This window comes from Hemibagrus wyckioides, linkage group LG03, assembly GCF_019097595.1.
Source record: "Hemibagrus wyckioides isolate EC202008001 linkage group LG03, SWU_Hwy_1.0, whole genome shotgun sequence".
Classification (NCBI taxonomy): domain Eukaryota; kingdom Metazoa; phylum Chordata; class Actinopteri; order Siluriformes; family Bagridae; genus Hemibagrus; species Hemibagrus wyckioides.
The window spans coordinates 33,600,545-33,614,035 of record NC_080712.1 but is presented as its reverse complement, the minus strand read 5'-3'; the positions used below and the strand labels follow the sequence as shown (position 1 = coordinate 33,614,035).

The window sequence follows — 13,491 nt, the reverse complement described above, 5'->3', positions numbered from 1 at the left end:
AGAACATATAGAGAACAAATGGAGAACATATAGAGAATGTATAGAGAACATAGAGAACATATAGAGAACAAATGGAGAACATATGGAGAAGATACAGAGTACATATAGAGAACATACGGAGAACATAGAGAGTACATATAGAGAACAAATGTAGAAGTGTCTAATCACAAGCCCCGCCCCTCTGACCCATTGCCCCGCCCACTGGTCTCTGTTTGCTTTATGACAGACTATGTTAGCAAGTGTTTGCTCTGGACTCGTCCCGCCCCGGTGCTATCAGACACGCGTTAATCAGTAATGTCTGAAAAGCTATTTCTGACCGCTGATCGATGGAATGACCAGATACCGAGTCCCACATCTCGGTGGGGCAAGAGAGAGAGAGAGAGAGAGAGAGAGAGAGAGCAGCAACAACACCTCCAGCACCAAGGAAATGGAGGAGAAACATCTCAGAAGAAGCAGACAGTAATTCAGGTTTTCTCTCTCTGTCTCCCCCTCTCTCTCTCCCACTGTCTCTCTCTCTCTCTCTCTCTCTCTCTCTCTCCCCCTCTGCCCCCCCCTTCTCTCCCTCTCTCTCTCTCCCCCCTCCCTTTGCGTGTTATCAGTCTGAGGGAGTTTATTTCTCTGTTTTTATCTCTCCTCCTCCTCCTCTCTCTCTCTCTCTCTCTCTCTCTCTTTCTGTCTCTCTCTGCTGTAGCTGCTGTTCATCTGTCTGTCTCAGTAGTTTTTTATCGCTAATTGTTCACCTCAGACGATTAATGACCTCTAATGACCTATAATGACCTCTTTAAACACACACACACACACACAGAGTAATAAATTTTACATCACCACCTCGAATAATCTGTTATGAAATTTTAAATAAAGCTGATTTTATTTCTTTATAACTTTCTTATTTATATCTTTTCATTTTCTCATTATCTTCCTATCCTGCTTTAATAGTCAACTATTACTAACACACACACACACACACCAGAAGAGCACAGAACATAAATGATGTCATTAGATTGGTGATGAACTCGCTCCAGCGTGTTTATCTTCAGCGTTAGCTCCAGTGTGTGTGTGTGTGTGTGTGTGTGTGACTCCTCCTGGAAGCTAAAAAGCTTTTAAGATTAGTTTAAACCATGGAGAGATAACGCAGCGTGTGTGGAGTCGGAGGTTCTGAGAGAGTTAAAGTTGGGGTTCAGTGACGGGGAAACGTTTTCCCATGAGCTTCTGCTCCAGGACGTTGATCCCATTCCTGTCTCTCCGATATCAATCATGACGCTAGCCACTGTGTGAAGATCCGAGTGTTAAATATACAACCTGCTAACACAGTGAGTGCTGAAATGCTAGTCAGCATTAGCTAGAGGCTTTCATCATTGCCTCATTATTCTGTAGTTGCGTTAAACCAGACCGCTGATCAGAAAGCTCGCTAACTTAAAAAAAGCTCGCTAACTCTTAAAAAAAAGCTCGCTAACTCTTAAAAAAAAGCTCGCTAACTTAAAAAAACTCACTAACACTTAAAAAAAGCTCGCTAACTCTTAAAAAAAAGCTCGCTAACTTAAAAAAACTCACTAACTTAAAAAAAGCTCGCTAACTTAAAAAAACTCACTAACTCTTAAAAAAAGCTCGCTAACTCTTAAAAAAAGCTCGCTAACTTAAAAAACTCGCTAACTCTTAAAAAAAGCTCGCTAACTCTTAAAAAAAGCTCGCTAACTTAAAAAAACTCGCTAACTCTTAAAAAAAGCTCGCTAACTCTTAAAAAAAAGCTCGCTAACTTAAAAAAACTCGCTAACTCTTAAAAAAAGCTCGCTAACTTAAAAAACTCGCTAACTCTTAAAAAAAGCTCGCTAACTTAAAAAAAGCTCGCTAACTTAAAAAAACTCGCTAACTCTTAAAAAAAGCTCGCTAACTCTTAAAAAAAGCTCGCTAACTCTTAAAAAAAAAGCTCGCTAACTTAAAAAAACTCGCTAACTCTTAAAAAAAGCTCGCTAACTCTTAAAAAAAGCTCGCTAACTCTTAAAAAAAGCTCGCTAACTCTTAAAAAAAGCTCGCTAACTCTTAAAAAAAAACTCGCTAACTCTTAAAAAAAAGCTCGCTAACTCAAAAAAAAAACTCGCTAACTCTTAAAAAAAAACTCGCTAACTCTTAAAAAACCGCTCGCTAACTCTTAAAAAAAAACTCGCTAACTCTTAAAAAAAGCTCGCTAACTCTTAAAAAAAAACTCGCTAACTCTTAAAAAAAAACTCGCTAACTCTTAAAAAAAAACTCGCTAACTCTTAAAAAAAAACTCGCTAACTCTTAAAAAACCGCTCGCTAACTCTTAAAAAAAAACTCGCTAACTCTTAAAAAAAAGCTCGCTAACTCTTAAAAAAAGTAAATAAGGCCGATCGTCCAGAAGCTCGGACATATTTCATGTAGATGACCGTGTTCTTTCCACTCGGCTTGAAATCCCACATCTATCACCTTCTCCGAGGGAAAGATAAGAAGGAAAAAGGGAAGAAAAACAGAAGAAAATGAAGGTATAGTGTGCAGCGTGGCGTTGTGACGCGTGTGAGAACTGCGGCAGGAAAAACTGCGACATGCTGCTGATTTTACATCCAGAATCTACAACAAAATAAAACTACACTAAAAATTCAACTTAAACACACTTTATGGGAAAAAAACTCAAAAAAAGTTGACAGATGTGCAGCGTATCAGCCTCAATTTAACCTCCTTCCTGTCACAAAGGTCCCGCCCACAGAGTTTGATTGACAGGTGGTGGTGCTGGTGGTAGTGGTGGTGGTGACCCTGGTGGTGGAGGTGGTGACGCTGGGGGTGGAGTTGGTGCTGGTGATGCTGGTGGTGGAGGTGGTGCCGGTGCCAGTGGTGATGCTGGTGCTGGAGGTGGTGACAGTGGTGGAGGTGGTTGTTGTGGTAGTGGTGCTGATGGTGGGGGTGGTTGCAACTGGTGATTGTGGTAGTGGTGCTAATGGTGGTGGAGACGGTGGTGCTGGTAATGGTGCTGGTGGTGGTGTTGGCGCTGGTGGTCCTGGTGGTGCTGCTGGCGGTGGAGGTGGTGGTACTGGTTGTGGTGGTGGTGCTGCTGGCGGTGGAGGTGGTGGTACTGGTTGTGGTGGTGGTGCTGCTGGCGGTGGAGGTGGTGGTACTGGTTGTGGTGGTGGTGCTGCTGGCGGTGGAGGTGGTGGTACTGGTTGTGGTGGTGGTGCTGCTGGCGGTGGAGGTGGTGGCAGCAGCAGGTCTGTGGTGTGTGTTGTGATTGTCAGCTCTCTCTCACCTCTTCCACTCCAGAGCTCTAATCTCCCTCAGATTAGACACAGATTACACTGTTTTTTTTTTCCCAACACTCTGAGATACGAGCGCTTCGCTAATCAGCAGCAGCTGTGAAACCTCGCTCCGCTGTTTACTGCACAAATTAGTGCCACTTAATTACACCAACGAGGTACTAAAAAGGTCACGGCTCAGGTCAGGGGCTTTACTCTGCTCAGGAATGCTTATCGCTCATCACCGCTTGACTAACACGCCTGGAATGTGTGTGTGTGTGTGTGTGTGTGTGTGAGAGACTGACCCTCACTCCTCTGACCTGGGCTTTAGATTAGCAGGCAATCAAGTCCAGATCACCTCTAAAACAACAGAGAGGACCACACTGAGTGAGCAGAACCAAATACAGTCTAAATAAACTTTAGGCTTTTAACTAAAGTTAATTCATTAAAATTCATTAAATAATTCATTAAAAAAAGCAAATGTACACTGAATCTCAGAAATAATATAGGTTAATAAATTAATATAATAAATAATAATAATAATAATAATAATAATAATAATAATAATAATAGAATAATATAACTTATAACACACCATTTTACTGCCATTTTTATTTTTTTTAATTGATCTGTCCACCTGTGTCTGTCTATTTATTTATTTATTTATTTATTTATTTATAAATAAATTTTATTCATGGGTTAAGCTTCTTCTGTGTGTTTTTTTAAACCAGTATATATATTTTCCAGCTCCAGTTCTAATAAAGAGTAATAATAAAGTTTGGAAAGCACAGAATGTTTTTTTTTTAAATCCCACAGAAAGGAGGAGAAATAAATAAAGACTTTAGAATAAACACAGCTCTGAGATTCTGGGGAAAAGCCCTGGGGGTAAATTTATGGGGGTAATTAACATCATCACACTGATTATTACTCCGATTTATTTCTATTTACTTCTAGTTTCTTTGATCCACACACACACACACGCACCCACACACACACACACACACACACACGACTTCTTCTGAAAGCTCTTCACTCTAATCTGATGAAGGATGAAACATTACACACTGAACTTCTGTTTCAGAAAGAAGAAGATCCACTTTAATCCACATCTTCATCTCTTTAAAGAAATCTATTTGGTTTTTGTTCCAGAACAGAGTTACTGTGTGATGTGCAGGTGGAGACAATGCTCTGATCTCTCTCTCTGTCTCTCTCTCTCCTGTCTGTCTTTCTGTCTGTTTATCTCTGTCTCTGTCTGTCTCTCTCCCTCCTTGTCCTTGTGTCTGTCTCTCTCTGTCTCTCCCTCTGCCCCCCCCCTCTGTCTCTCTGTCTCTCTCTCTCTGTCTCTCCCCCTGTCAGTCTCTGTCTCTGTCTGTCTCTCTCTCTCTCCCCGTCTGTCTTTCTGTCTTTTTCTCTCTGTCTCTCTCTATCTCTGTCTCTCTTTCCCAGTGTCTGTCTCTCCCTCTGCACCCCCTCTGTCTCTCTCTCTCACCCTCTGTCTGTCTCTCCCTCTCTTTCTCCCTTTCTCTCCCCCCACTTTCTTTTCTTTCTCCCTTTCTTTCTGTCTTTTCTCTTTCTTTCCATTTTTTTCTTTCCATATTAATTTCTTTATATGTATATATTTATGTATTTACATCTTGTCATTGTTGTTTTTTTTTGTTAGATTTGCACTAATGGGTTTTTTAGCCTTTAGAAATTAAAGTGATGTTTAAAAGTTGAGTTTCTCTCTCTCTCTCTCTCTCTCTCTCTCTCTGTCTCTGTTTCCATCCTCATTATTTCAACATGGACCTGGAACAAAGTGCCAAATGTTTCAACATCACATGAACCCTAGTAACTCCTGCTGCAGTGTTTGTGCTCTGTCCTGGAGAAACAGAGTCTCTCTCTCTCTCTCTCTCTCTCTCTGCGTGATGGACAATGAAGGGTCAAAGGTCAGCATTCTTCTCTGCTTGGTGTCGCATTAAAGCGCGTTCTGAAATCTCTGAAGTTACGAGTCCGTCCGTTGCGGTGTGTAAAAGTCAGTGTGTTTAATCAGTGTTTATTTTTAAAGCGAAACAAAGCAAGTTTAGAGTTTAGTCTCTACACTTACAGACCAGTTCACTGTACCAGCAGGAGCCATGGATTTCACTTACAGACCAGTTCACTGTACCAGCAGGAGCCATGGATTTCACTTACAGACCAGTTCACTGTACCAGCAGGAGCCATGGATTTCACTTACAGACCAGTTCACTGTACCAGCAGGAGCCATGGATTTCACTTACAGACCAGTTCACTGTACCAGCAGGATCCATGGATTTCACTTACAGACCAGTTCACTGTACCAGCAGGAGCCATGGATTTCACTTACAGACCAGTTCACTGTACCAGCAGGAGCCATGGATTTCACTTACAGACCAGTTCACTGTACCAGCAGGAGCCATGGATTTCACTTACAGACCAGTTCACTGTACCAGCAGGAGCCATGGATTTCACTTACAGACCAGTTCACTGTACCAGCAGGATCCATGAATTTCACTTACAGACCAGTTCACTGTACCAGCAGGAGCCATGGATTTCACTTACAGACCAGTTCACTGTACCAGCAGGAGCCATGAATTTCACTTACAGACCAGTTCAGTGTACTAGCAGGAGCCATGGATTTCACTTACAGACCAGTTCACTGTACCAGCAGGAGCCATGGATTTCACTTACAGACCAGTTCACTGTACCAGCAGGAGCCATGGATTTCACTTACAGCTTCAATATAACACATGAAACTCCACACAAATTCATTTCATAATTCAATCCAATTAATAAACATCACTCAAGAGCTCTATTCCTCTATCCATCTCTCTCTCTCTCTCTCTCTCTCTCTCACTCACCCTCTCTCCCTCTCTCTCTCTGGCCCCCCTTCTCTCATCAAGACAGAAAACTTTACCATATAACAAACGGGTTACACACGTTTCTTCACATGGAGCATCGCTCTATACACGTCCCAGTGAACTTGCCGTTGCTATGGAAACGGTAAGCACATGAACAGAAAGACCAAACGTTCGGAACACAAGATCATCAAACTGTCGCTGCAGGTGTTTGATGTCAGAGCCGCTGAAGGACGCGGTCCACTCTGCAGAAGTCTCTGACCCAAGCCACGGACACGAGCGTCCGCTCATCCATCACTCAAAGAGAGGAGGTGTTTACTGTGGCAGCTGTCAGAGAAATGAGTGAGCGGAGCGAGCGTTAAGAATGAGAGAGGAGATAAAAAACCACCTCCTGTTTGAGGAAACATCTCGCCACGGCCAAAAGCGATACGGCGAACAGAGACTCGCTATCTCACTGACCCCCTCTCCACACACCCCTCCCTTATTTCTGACTGATGGAGAGTGGGCGGAGCTTCATGCCACGGCCTCGTGGTTTAGTTTGGCTCGGCTGGAGAAAGGTTCAGAGGGAGTTCAGCTTGTGAGACGTCTTTAGTAGCTGTTTCCATCAAAGACTTTATTTGTTGTCGTTTAAATGGATAAAGATTGCGAGATTACGGAATGACCCGGAACACACGTCTCCGTACTCGCTTCTCTACACCATCGTTTATCTTCTCATCGTATCGACACAACCGATCCGATTCTGTTTCACAAAATCTCTGGACTTCAGCATTAACACTCCACTTTTCTCTCACACAGATTACACCCAGGTTATTCCAGCTATCAGACTGGACTGAGAACCCTTAAGGAACCTTAAAGTAGCAATAGGATGACATCATCAAAACACACACACACACCTCATTTCAGTACTTTCTTCCTTCTACTCGCGTACATAACCCTTACCCGGTCTTCTCAGCTTTAAAGGTTCTATGTAGAACCTCACAGAGCCACAATTTCCAAATACACAAAGCAAAACAATGAATTTAACACGCCTCCGGTGCTGCTGCTGATTAAACTGTTCAAGGTTCCACACACAAAGAACTCTCCCGGGTTCTTTGCCTCTGGTTCTCTCTGCTGTAATGATGTACGTCGTCTCAGCATCCGAAAGAAAGAACACATTTTCAAATTTTCAAGAACCCTGAAACCAGCTGTACGATGACATCATCAAAAGTCGCCAGACACACACAGTCTCCATACGCCTCAGTCCCCCATTCGACTCTTCTGTTTAAACACTGAATTTAGAACCTGGAATTCTCAAGGTTCTATATAGACCCTCTCAGAACATTCATTTCCAGGTGCTTGAAACCAGCAAAAAGAATCATTTAAATGCAATTGATTTATAATTATAAGAGTGAGGAGGTGGAATGTGTACACAGTGAGAACCCTCTCTGGGCGTGTCCCTCTCAGCCCTAAAAGATCCTGGGCAGTTTCAGTTCAGAAATTTTAAGGAGAGGCAGGATGACATCATCATAAAGCGATCTTAGTCCCAAGCAACACACGAGAGGTTCTAGGTTCTATTTTCGAGGGTTAAAGGGTCTTAAAGGGTAGATGTTGAGAGGATTCACAGTAGAACACATGTCTACTGAGCAGAGTCTGGACCTGCCACATTTCAGTAGACTCTCTAACATCTAGAACCTTTCAGTGTTCTTTGCTTGTTCTTCTCAGCCTCAGGTCTGGATAATGAGGGTCAAGGGCTGAGAATAATCTACGGTTCCTCATCCATTTCTACAGTTTTTACAGGAACTTTATTTCAGTTTCACACACACACACACACACAGGCGGTGCAGAAATAAATCAGCAGTGTTTCAGCAGCTCTGCTTCGTATCTTCACGGCTGCAGCTATTAATATCGCAGCGACTCTGCTTCCCGTCAGCCAGAGATGGAAGTCCAGGAGCAAATATTTTCATTTGGAGGGAAAAAGACCCTCAAAAATTACAGGAATCAGTCAGAGTAGCACTGTGGAGCACTGAGTAATGACAGCGCCGCTTTGACATCACCTTGCCCCGCCCCCCCGCCCCCCCCCCACTACCACCCCCACTCTCAGAGCCGATGGTAAGCAGTCTACGTGAAGGTTAAAAAAAAAGCCTGCGTCTGATAAGGAGGCGGCAAGCCAATTGCAGCCATGAGTTCTGCCAGAGCGTAATTTCTATTGTCAATAACTGAAAAGAAAATATTTATGTCTGTCGAGTGCAAAAAAAAAATCTGCTTAAACTGTTTGGTGTTTGGTTTGTCGGGGAATCGGCCCTGGGCTCACTGCGTGCTATTTCATTATAATTAGCTGAAAAAACAAGGACTGGCCCACAGTTATCAAAGTGGAACTATTTCTCCGAGCGCTGCCATGTTATTACAATTTGTTAAGTCGATGGTCCGCTCGCTCGAACCCCAGCTACATAACTACCGTTCCTCCTCCGTGCTGGAAGCCTCGCTCCAAATATCATTTTTCTTTTTTTTTTTTCTTCTTTTTTTGGGAAAATATTCCCCCTAACCGCGACAAGCTTCCAGAACACCAGCCAAGTCAAACATAACATTTCAGACGTGAAAAATATGAAGATAACAATTATTTATCCTGGTAAATGAGAGCGAGCGAGAGGGATTATTGTACATTCACTCGCTATGACATACATTAGTTTTCCGCTGCCAACTCGCTGAAAAGAAATAAAAGGGAGGAGGAGGAGGAGTGGAAGGAGAGAAAAAAAACATACAGCGTAGCCCGGCTGTGAGAAAAAGAGCCTTTTTGTATCGCCTACATTTTATAAATGATCTGGAAGATCCATCTTCTCTCTGTCTCGCATAGATACGACTGTGTTCTACAACTTTATCCATCAGTTTGCTGGCTGCTGCTCCGACATCCTGTTTCAAGATCCTGCTCTGAGATCCCACTCCGACATCCTGCTCTGACATGCTGCTCTGAGATCCTGTTCCAAGATCCTGGTCCTACATCCCACTTCGAGATCCGGCTCCGACATCCTGCTCCAAAATCCTGCTTCAAGATCCTACTCTGAGATCCGAATCCAAGATCCTGTTCCAAGATCCTACTTCGAGATCCTGCTCTGAGATCTCGCTCTGACATCCCACTCTGTCATCCTGCTTCAAGATCCCGCTCCAAGATCCGAATCCAAGATCCTGGTTCGAGATCCCACTCCGAGATCCCACTCCAACATCCTGGTTCGAGATCCCGCTCCAACATCCTGCTCCTACATCCTGCTCTGAGATCCTGATTCAGGATCCCACTCCAACATTCTGTTCCGAGATCCCGTTCCGAGATCCTGCGCCTGTCCTGGCTTCTGTTCCCTACACTAACATTCCTGATGTTCTCACACACCACATTACTCTTACGGGAGAGAAGCGAAGGCTGAGAGGTCACGTGTCCTCAGAACCTCTTACTCAGCTTCCAAACTAGAACCGAGCACTTAGCGAGGGCGTGTCCCGTCTCACATCACTCCAAGAACTCTCGAATAAACATCACGTCTTCAAGATTAAAGCTTTATTTATTTAGCCTTTAGATCATCTGTCCTGTGAGATCTCTTCAGTTTGTTCACGAGAAACTAGAACTTTCACTGTTTAGATCAAAATATCTGAGGAAACCTGAAGAAAAGATCCTCTCTTCCTTCTCTCTTTCAGAACGATTATTATTCTGATCTCCTGTAAAATACAAGTTAGCTCTCCACGCTAGGCTAGGCTCATCAATGTGCCTCAGTTTTTTAGCCAGTGAGAATAAAACCCTTGATAAAGACTCGGACCCAAGGAGCGAATCGGACCGGGTTCTGTTTGTTTTATGTGATGTTTGTGAAGCAACTCAACAAAGTAAACCACTGTCAAATTATTTATTCCTTACACGCAGCTCTACATGATCGGGGTCTAGGGAACTGGTGTAGTGTAACTCAGGAGGGCGAGAAATCAAATTGGCTTCACTGGAGTCTGATCTCAGACCATTTACACTGCAACAGAGAGAGAGAGAGAGAGAGAGAGAGCACAGAGTAAACCAGGGTGAAGCTCTGACACTTGTAACTAAACCGGAAGAATAATAAATATTCCCCAAAATTCCGAGTCGGATCTGTTTCAGGGAAAATAATCCACACGTCACCGCCTGAACACTCACTGCTTCCTTCATGATGTGTATTAAACACCACACTCTACTGTGGAACGTATTAAACCAGGAGTCATCAGGATGATGACGTCATCAAAATGCGCCCAACACACTACTGTACCATGGAATGTTCTGAGGATAAAGCTACATGGTGTGACATCATCAAAAAGCACAGACACTGCTGTGTGTATCTAAGCTGCTGTTCTACACAAAAATGGTTTGCTTAGGAGGACAGTGAAACACACACACACACAGACACACACACACACACACACACACTAGTGACTGACTCACTAGTTTCATTTGAGGATAATTATATCCATTAGTAGATCAGTATCAGTGAGCTCTGTGGAGGTGAAACACAATAATATTTCCTTTGTACATTTCTTTACTGTTCTCTTACCTCTGACTCCAGGGTTTAATCTCTCTCTCTCTCTCTCTCTCTCTCTCTCTGCCCCTACAGGAGGTCAGACCTCTGCTCTGAAAGATAAGTGTTCTTCTTCCAGAAGGATGCAGAGGTCAGAAGTCACCAGGATACCCACAATTCCCTGCTGTAGAGCTCTGAGAGCGGAAGTTCCATCATTATATGGTTAAAAGCGATTGCTGTAAATGTGCGACATCTTTACTCTGATAATCGCTTTGTTATGCGTGTAATTCGCACACGCACACGCACACGCACACACACACACACACTAATTGAGCCTCCTGTACTTAAGGGTCCAGTTTTAAACAATTATCTACTGAACACATTTCCTTTAATTAAAGGTTAATAACAGGTTTATAACAAGTAATGCTGAACTCTTCCTCACACACACACACACTCACACACACACACACACACACACACCATTCACCTAGGTAAAGCTGTTTGAGACACTGCTGCTAGGCAACAGTGAAAATCAGACACCCAGAGTGTGTGTGTGTGTGTACAGGTGCTTGCTCCAACATCTGACTTTCATTCTGCACTAAGAAAGAGAACTTATTACTGAAACATGATCCACACACACACACACTCTGAACTGAAGCCGCAGCTCAGTCGTACATGTGAAGTGTTTTGTATCAGCTCCAGAGATGCTGGTCAGGAAATTCTGCCCCATGCCACACAGCCAGGTTGGGTGAAACTCCAGAGTCACGGCAGTGGAACGATCCACCTTTAATATGAAAGGGCGGCGGGTCGACCCACTTCCGGATCGGGGGTGGAATTTGTGAGTTCTGTAACAGAAGAGCTGAAGGGATCGAGGGGGTTTGAGGATTGAAGAAAACCTCAGGCGCTGAGGGAGATCATGCTAACCGAGCCAAAAATAATCCGGAACGCGGCGGGTCAGCCGAACGAAACCTGAACACAAGCTGAAAGTAAATTTATTTCATTTATGAAAACTCTGATTGGCTGAACGCACTCACGCTCACCTGAGCTGATGATAACACTGAAGAATTTACCCTAACTCCTGAAGAGACCTCCAGCAGCTCACAGGCTCCTGATCAGTGAAGAACTTCAACCCAGACTCACACCACCAACTGCATACGTACACACACGTGAGGGCAGGGTTGCCAGATCTCAGCAACACGCACATCCCTGCTAACCAGAGCTCTGAAACCAACACAAGACTTTTACACCACCTCAAAGCTGGATGGTCTCCACAAACACACACACACAGATGTATTTAAAAAAAAAGTTTGGGAGTTAGTTCAGTAATAGTGCACCGGAAATGCACACACACACACACACACACACACACTTCAAACGCCTCTTTATTCCACTGTATATGATTTCAGGTCCTGATACTGATCTTTCAGGAATGTACATCGTTAGAGTGCTCTGCATCAGTAAAACTCTGCTGATGATCAGAGGAACCAGGTGCTGCTTTTTTATTTTTGGACAATCTGTATTGATCACACACACACACACTCCACAAATTACTTGAACTTCATCTGTCTTTTAATGTGGTGAAATTGCTTCAGTATGATCATGAAGTCATTCCTGCATCCGTTTTTATCATCAGATAAACCCGCATCATACGTGTTAAGTCATGTTTTGTTTTGGACATCAAAGGCCCGTCTATGCCTGGTTACTGTTGCTATGTAGGTCAAGCTTGTGGAAACCATTGCCATGGGAGATCACTTTGGGGTAACAGAACAGGTAGGGAAAGTGAAACAAAACAAAATGCTAATACTCATTTGCGCTAGCTGCTTTGTTGTTAGCCGACTGACTCAAACTAGCTGAAGCTCTTTTGGGGCTAACACACTAATAGCAGCGCTACATATTACCGCTGGAGGACGGAGTTCAAGTGTTCGTGTGTAATTATTTACACACGAACACTCCCCTCGCTACCCCCGCAGCCTAGCAACCACATGGGAAAGTATAGCAGCAACCACATACAACATGATAGCAACAACCTAGCAACCATGTAGAACAAGATAGCATCCACCTAGCAATACCCTAGCAACAACCTGGAACATGACAGCAATGCAACACAATAGCAACCACCTTGAACACCATATTTACCATATAGCAACGTCCTCACAGCCACCCAAAACCCTACTGCAACCACCTGAAATACCATGGCAACCACCTGGGATACTATAACAACCACATGGAATACCATAGCAACCACCTGAAATATCATAGCAACCACATGGGGTGCACAGTTAATCGATTTTCTAATCGCGATTATGATTACAGATGCCACGATTACGTAATCGCTCAAAGCTGTGATTACAAACAAAATTTCCTTATCATATTCTGCATGCTTAAAGGGGGTTTACTGCATGTTACGTTGTGAGGGGCGAATAAAGACTTTTAACTGACTTTTGACTGACATCTCTCTGTGTGCGCATACACACACACAAACACTCACACACACTCACACACACACAAACACTCACACACACACACAAACACTCACACACACACACAAACACACACTCACACACACACAAACACTCACACACACACACAAACACTCACACACACACACAAACACACACTCACACACACACAAACACTCACACACACACACAAACACTCACACACACACACACACACAAACACTCACACACACACACAAACACTCACACACACACACAAACACACACACACACACACAAACACTCACACACACACACAAACACTCACACACACACAAACACACACTCACACACACACAAACACTCACACACACACACAAACACTCACACACACACACACACAAACACTCACACACACACACAAACACTCACACACACACACACAAACACACACACACACACTCACACACAC

General features: G+C 43.6%; 1 long non-coding RNA gene across 1 annotated transcript; it reads left to right on the top strand.

Moving 5' to 3' along the window:
• Window positions 1-317: 317 nt before the first annotated feature.
• On the top strand, window positions 318-10,816 carry LOC131346482 (uncharacterized). Its single transcript, XR_009203616.1, has 3 exons — window positions 318-459; window positions 5,036-5,164; window positions 10,678-10,816. It is a non-coding gene; the product is annotated as an uncharacterized LOC131346482 (long non-coding RNA).
• Window positions 10,817-13,491: the final 2,675 nt, after the last annotated feature.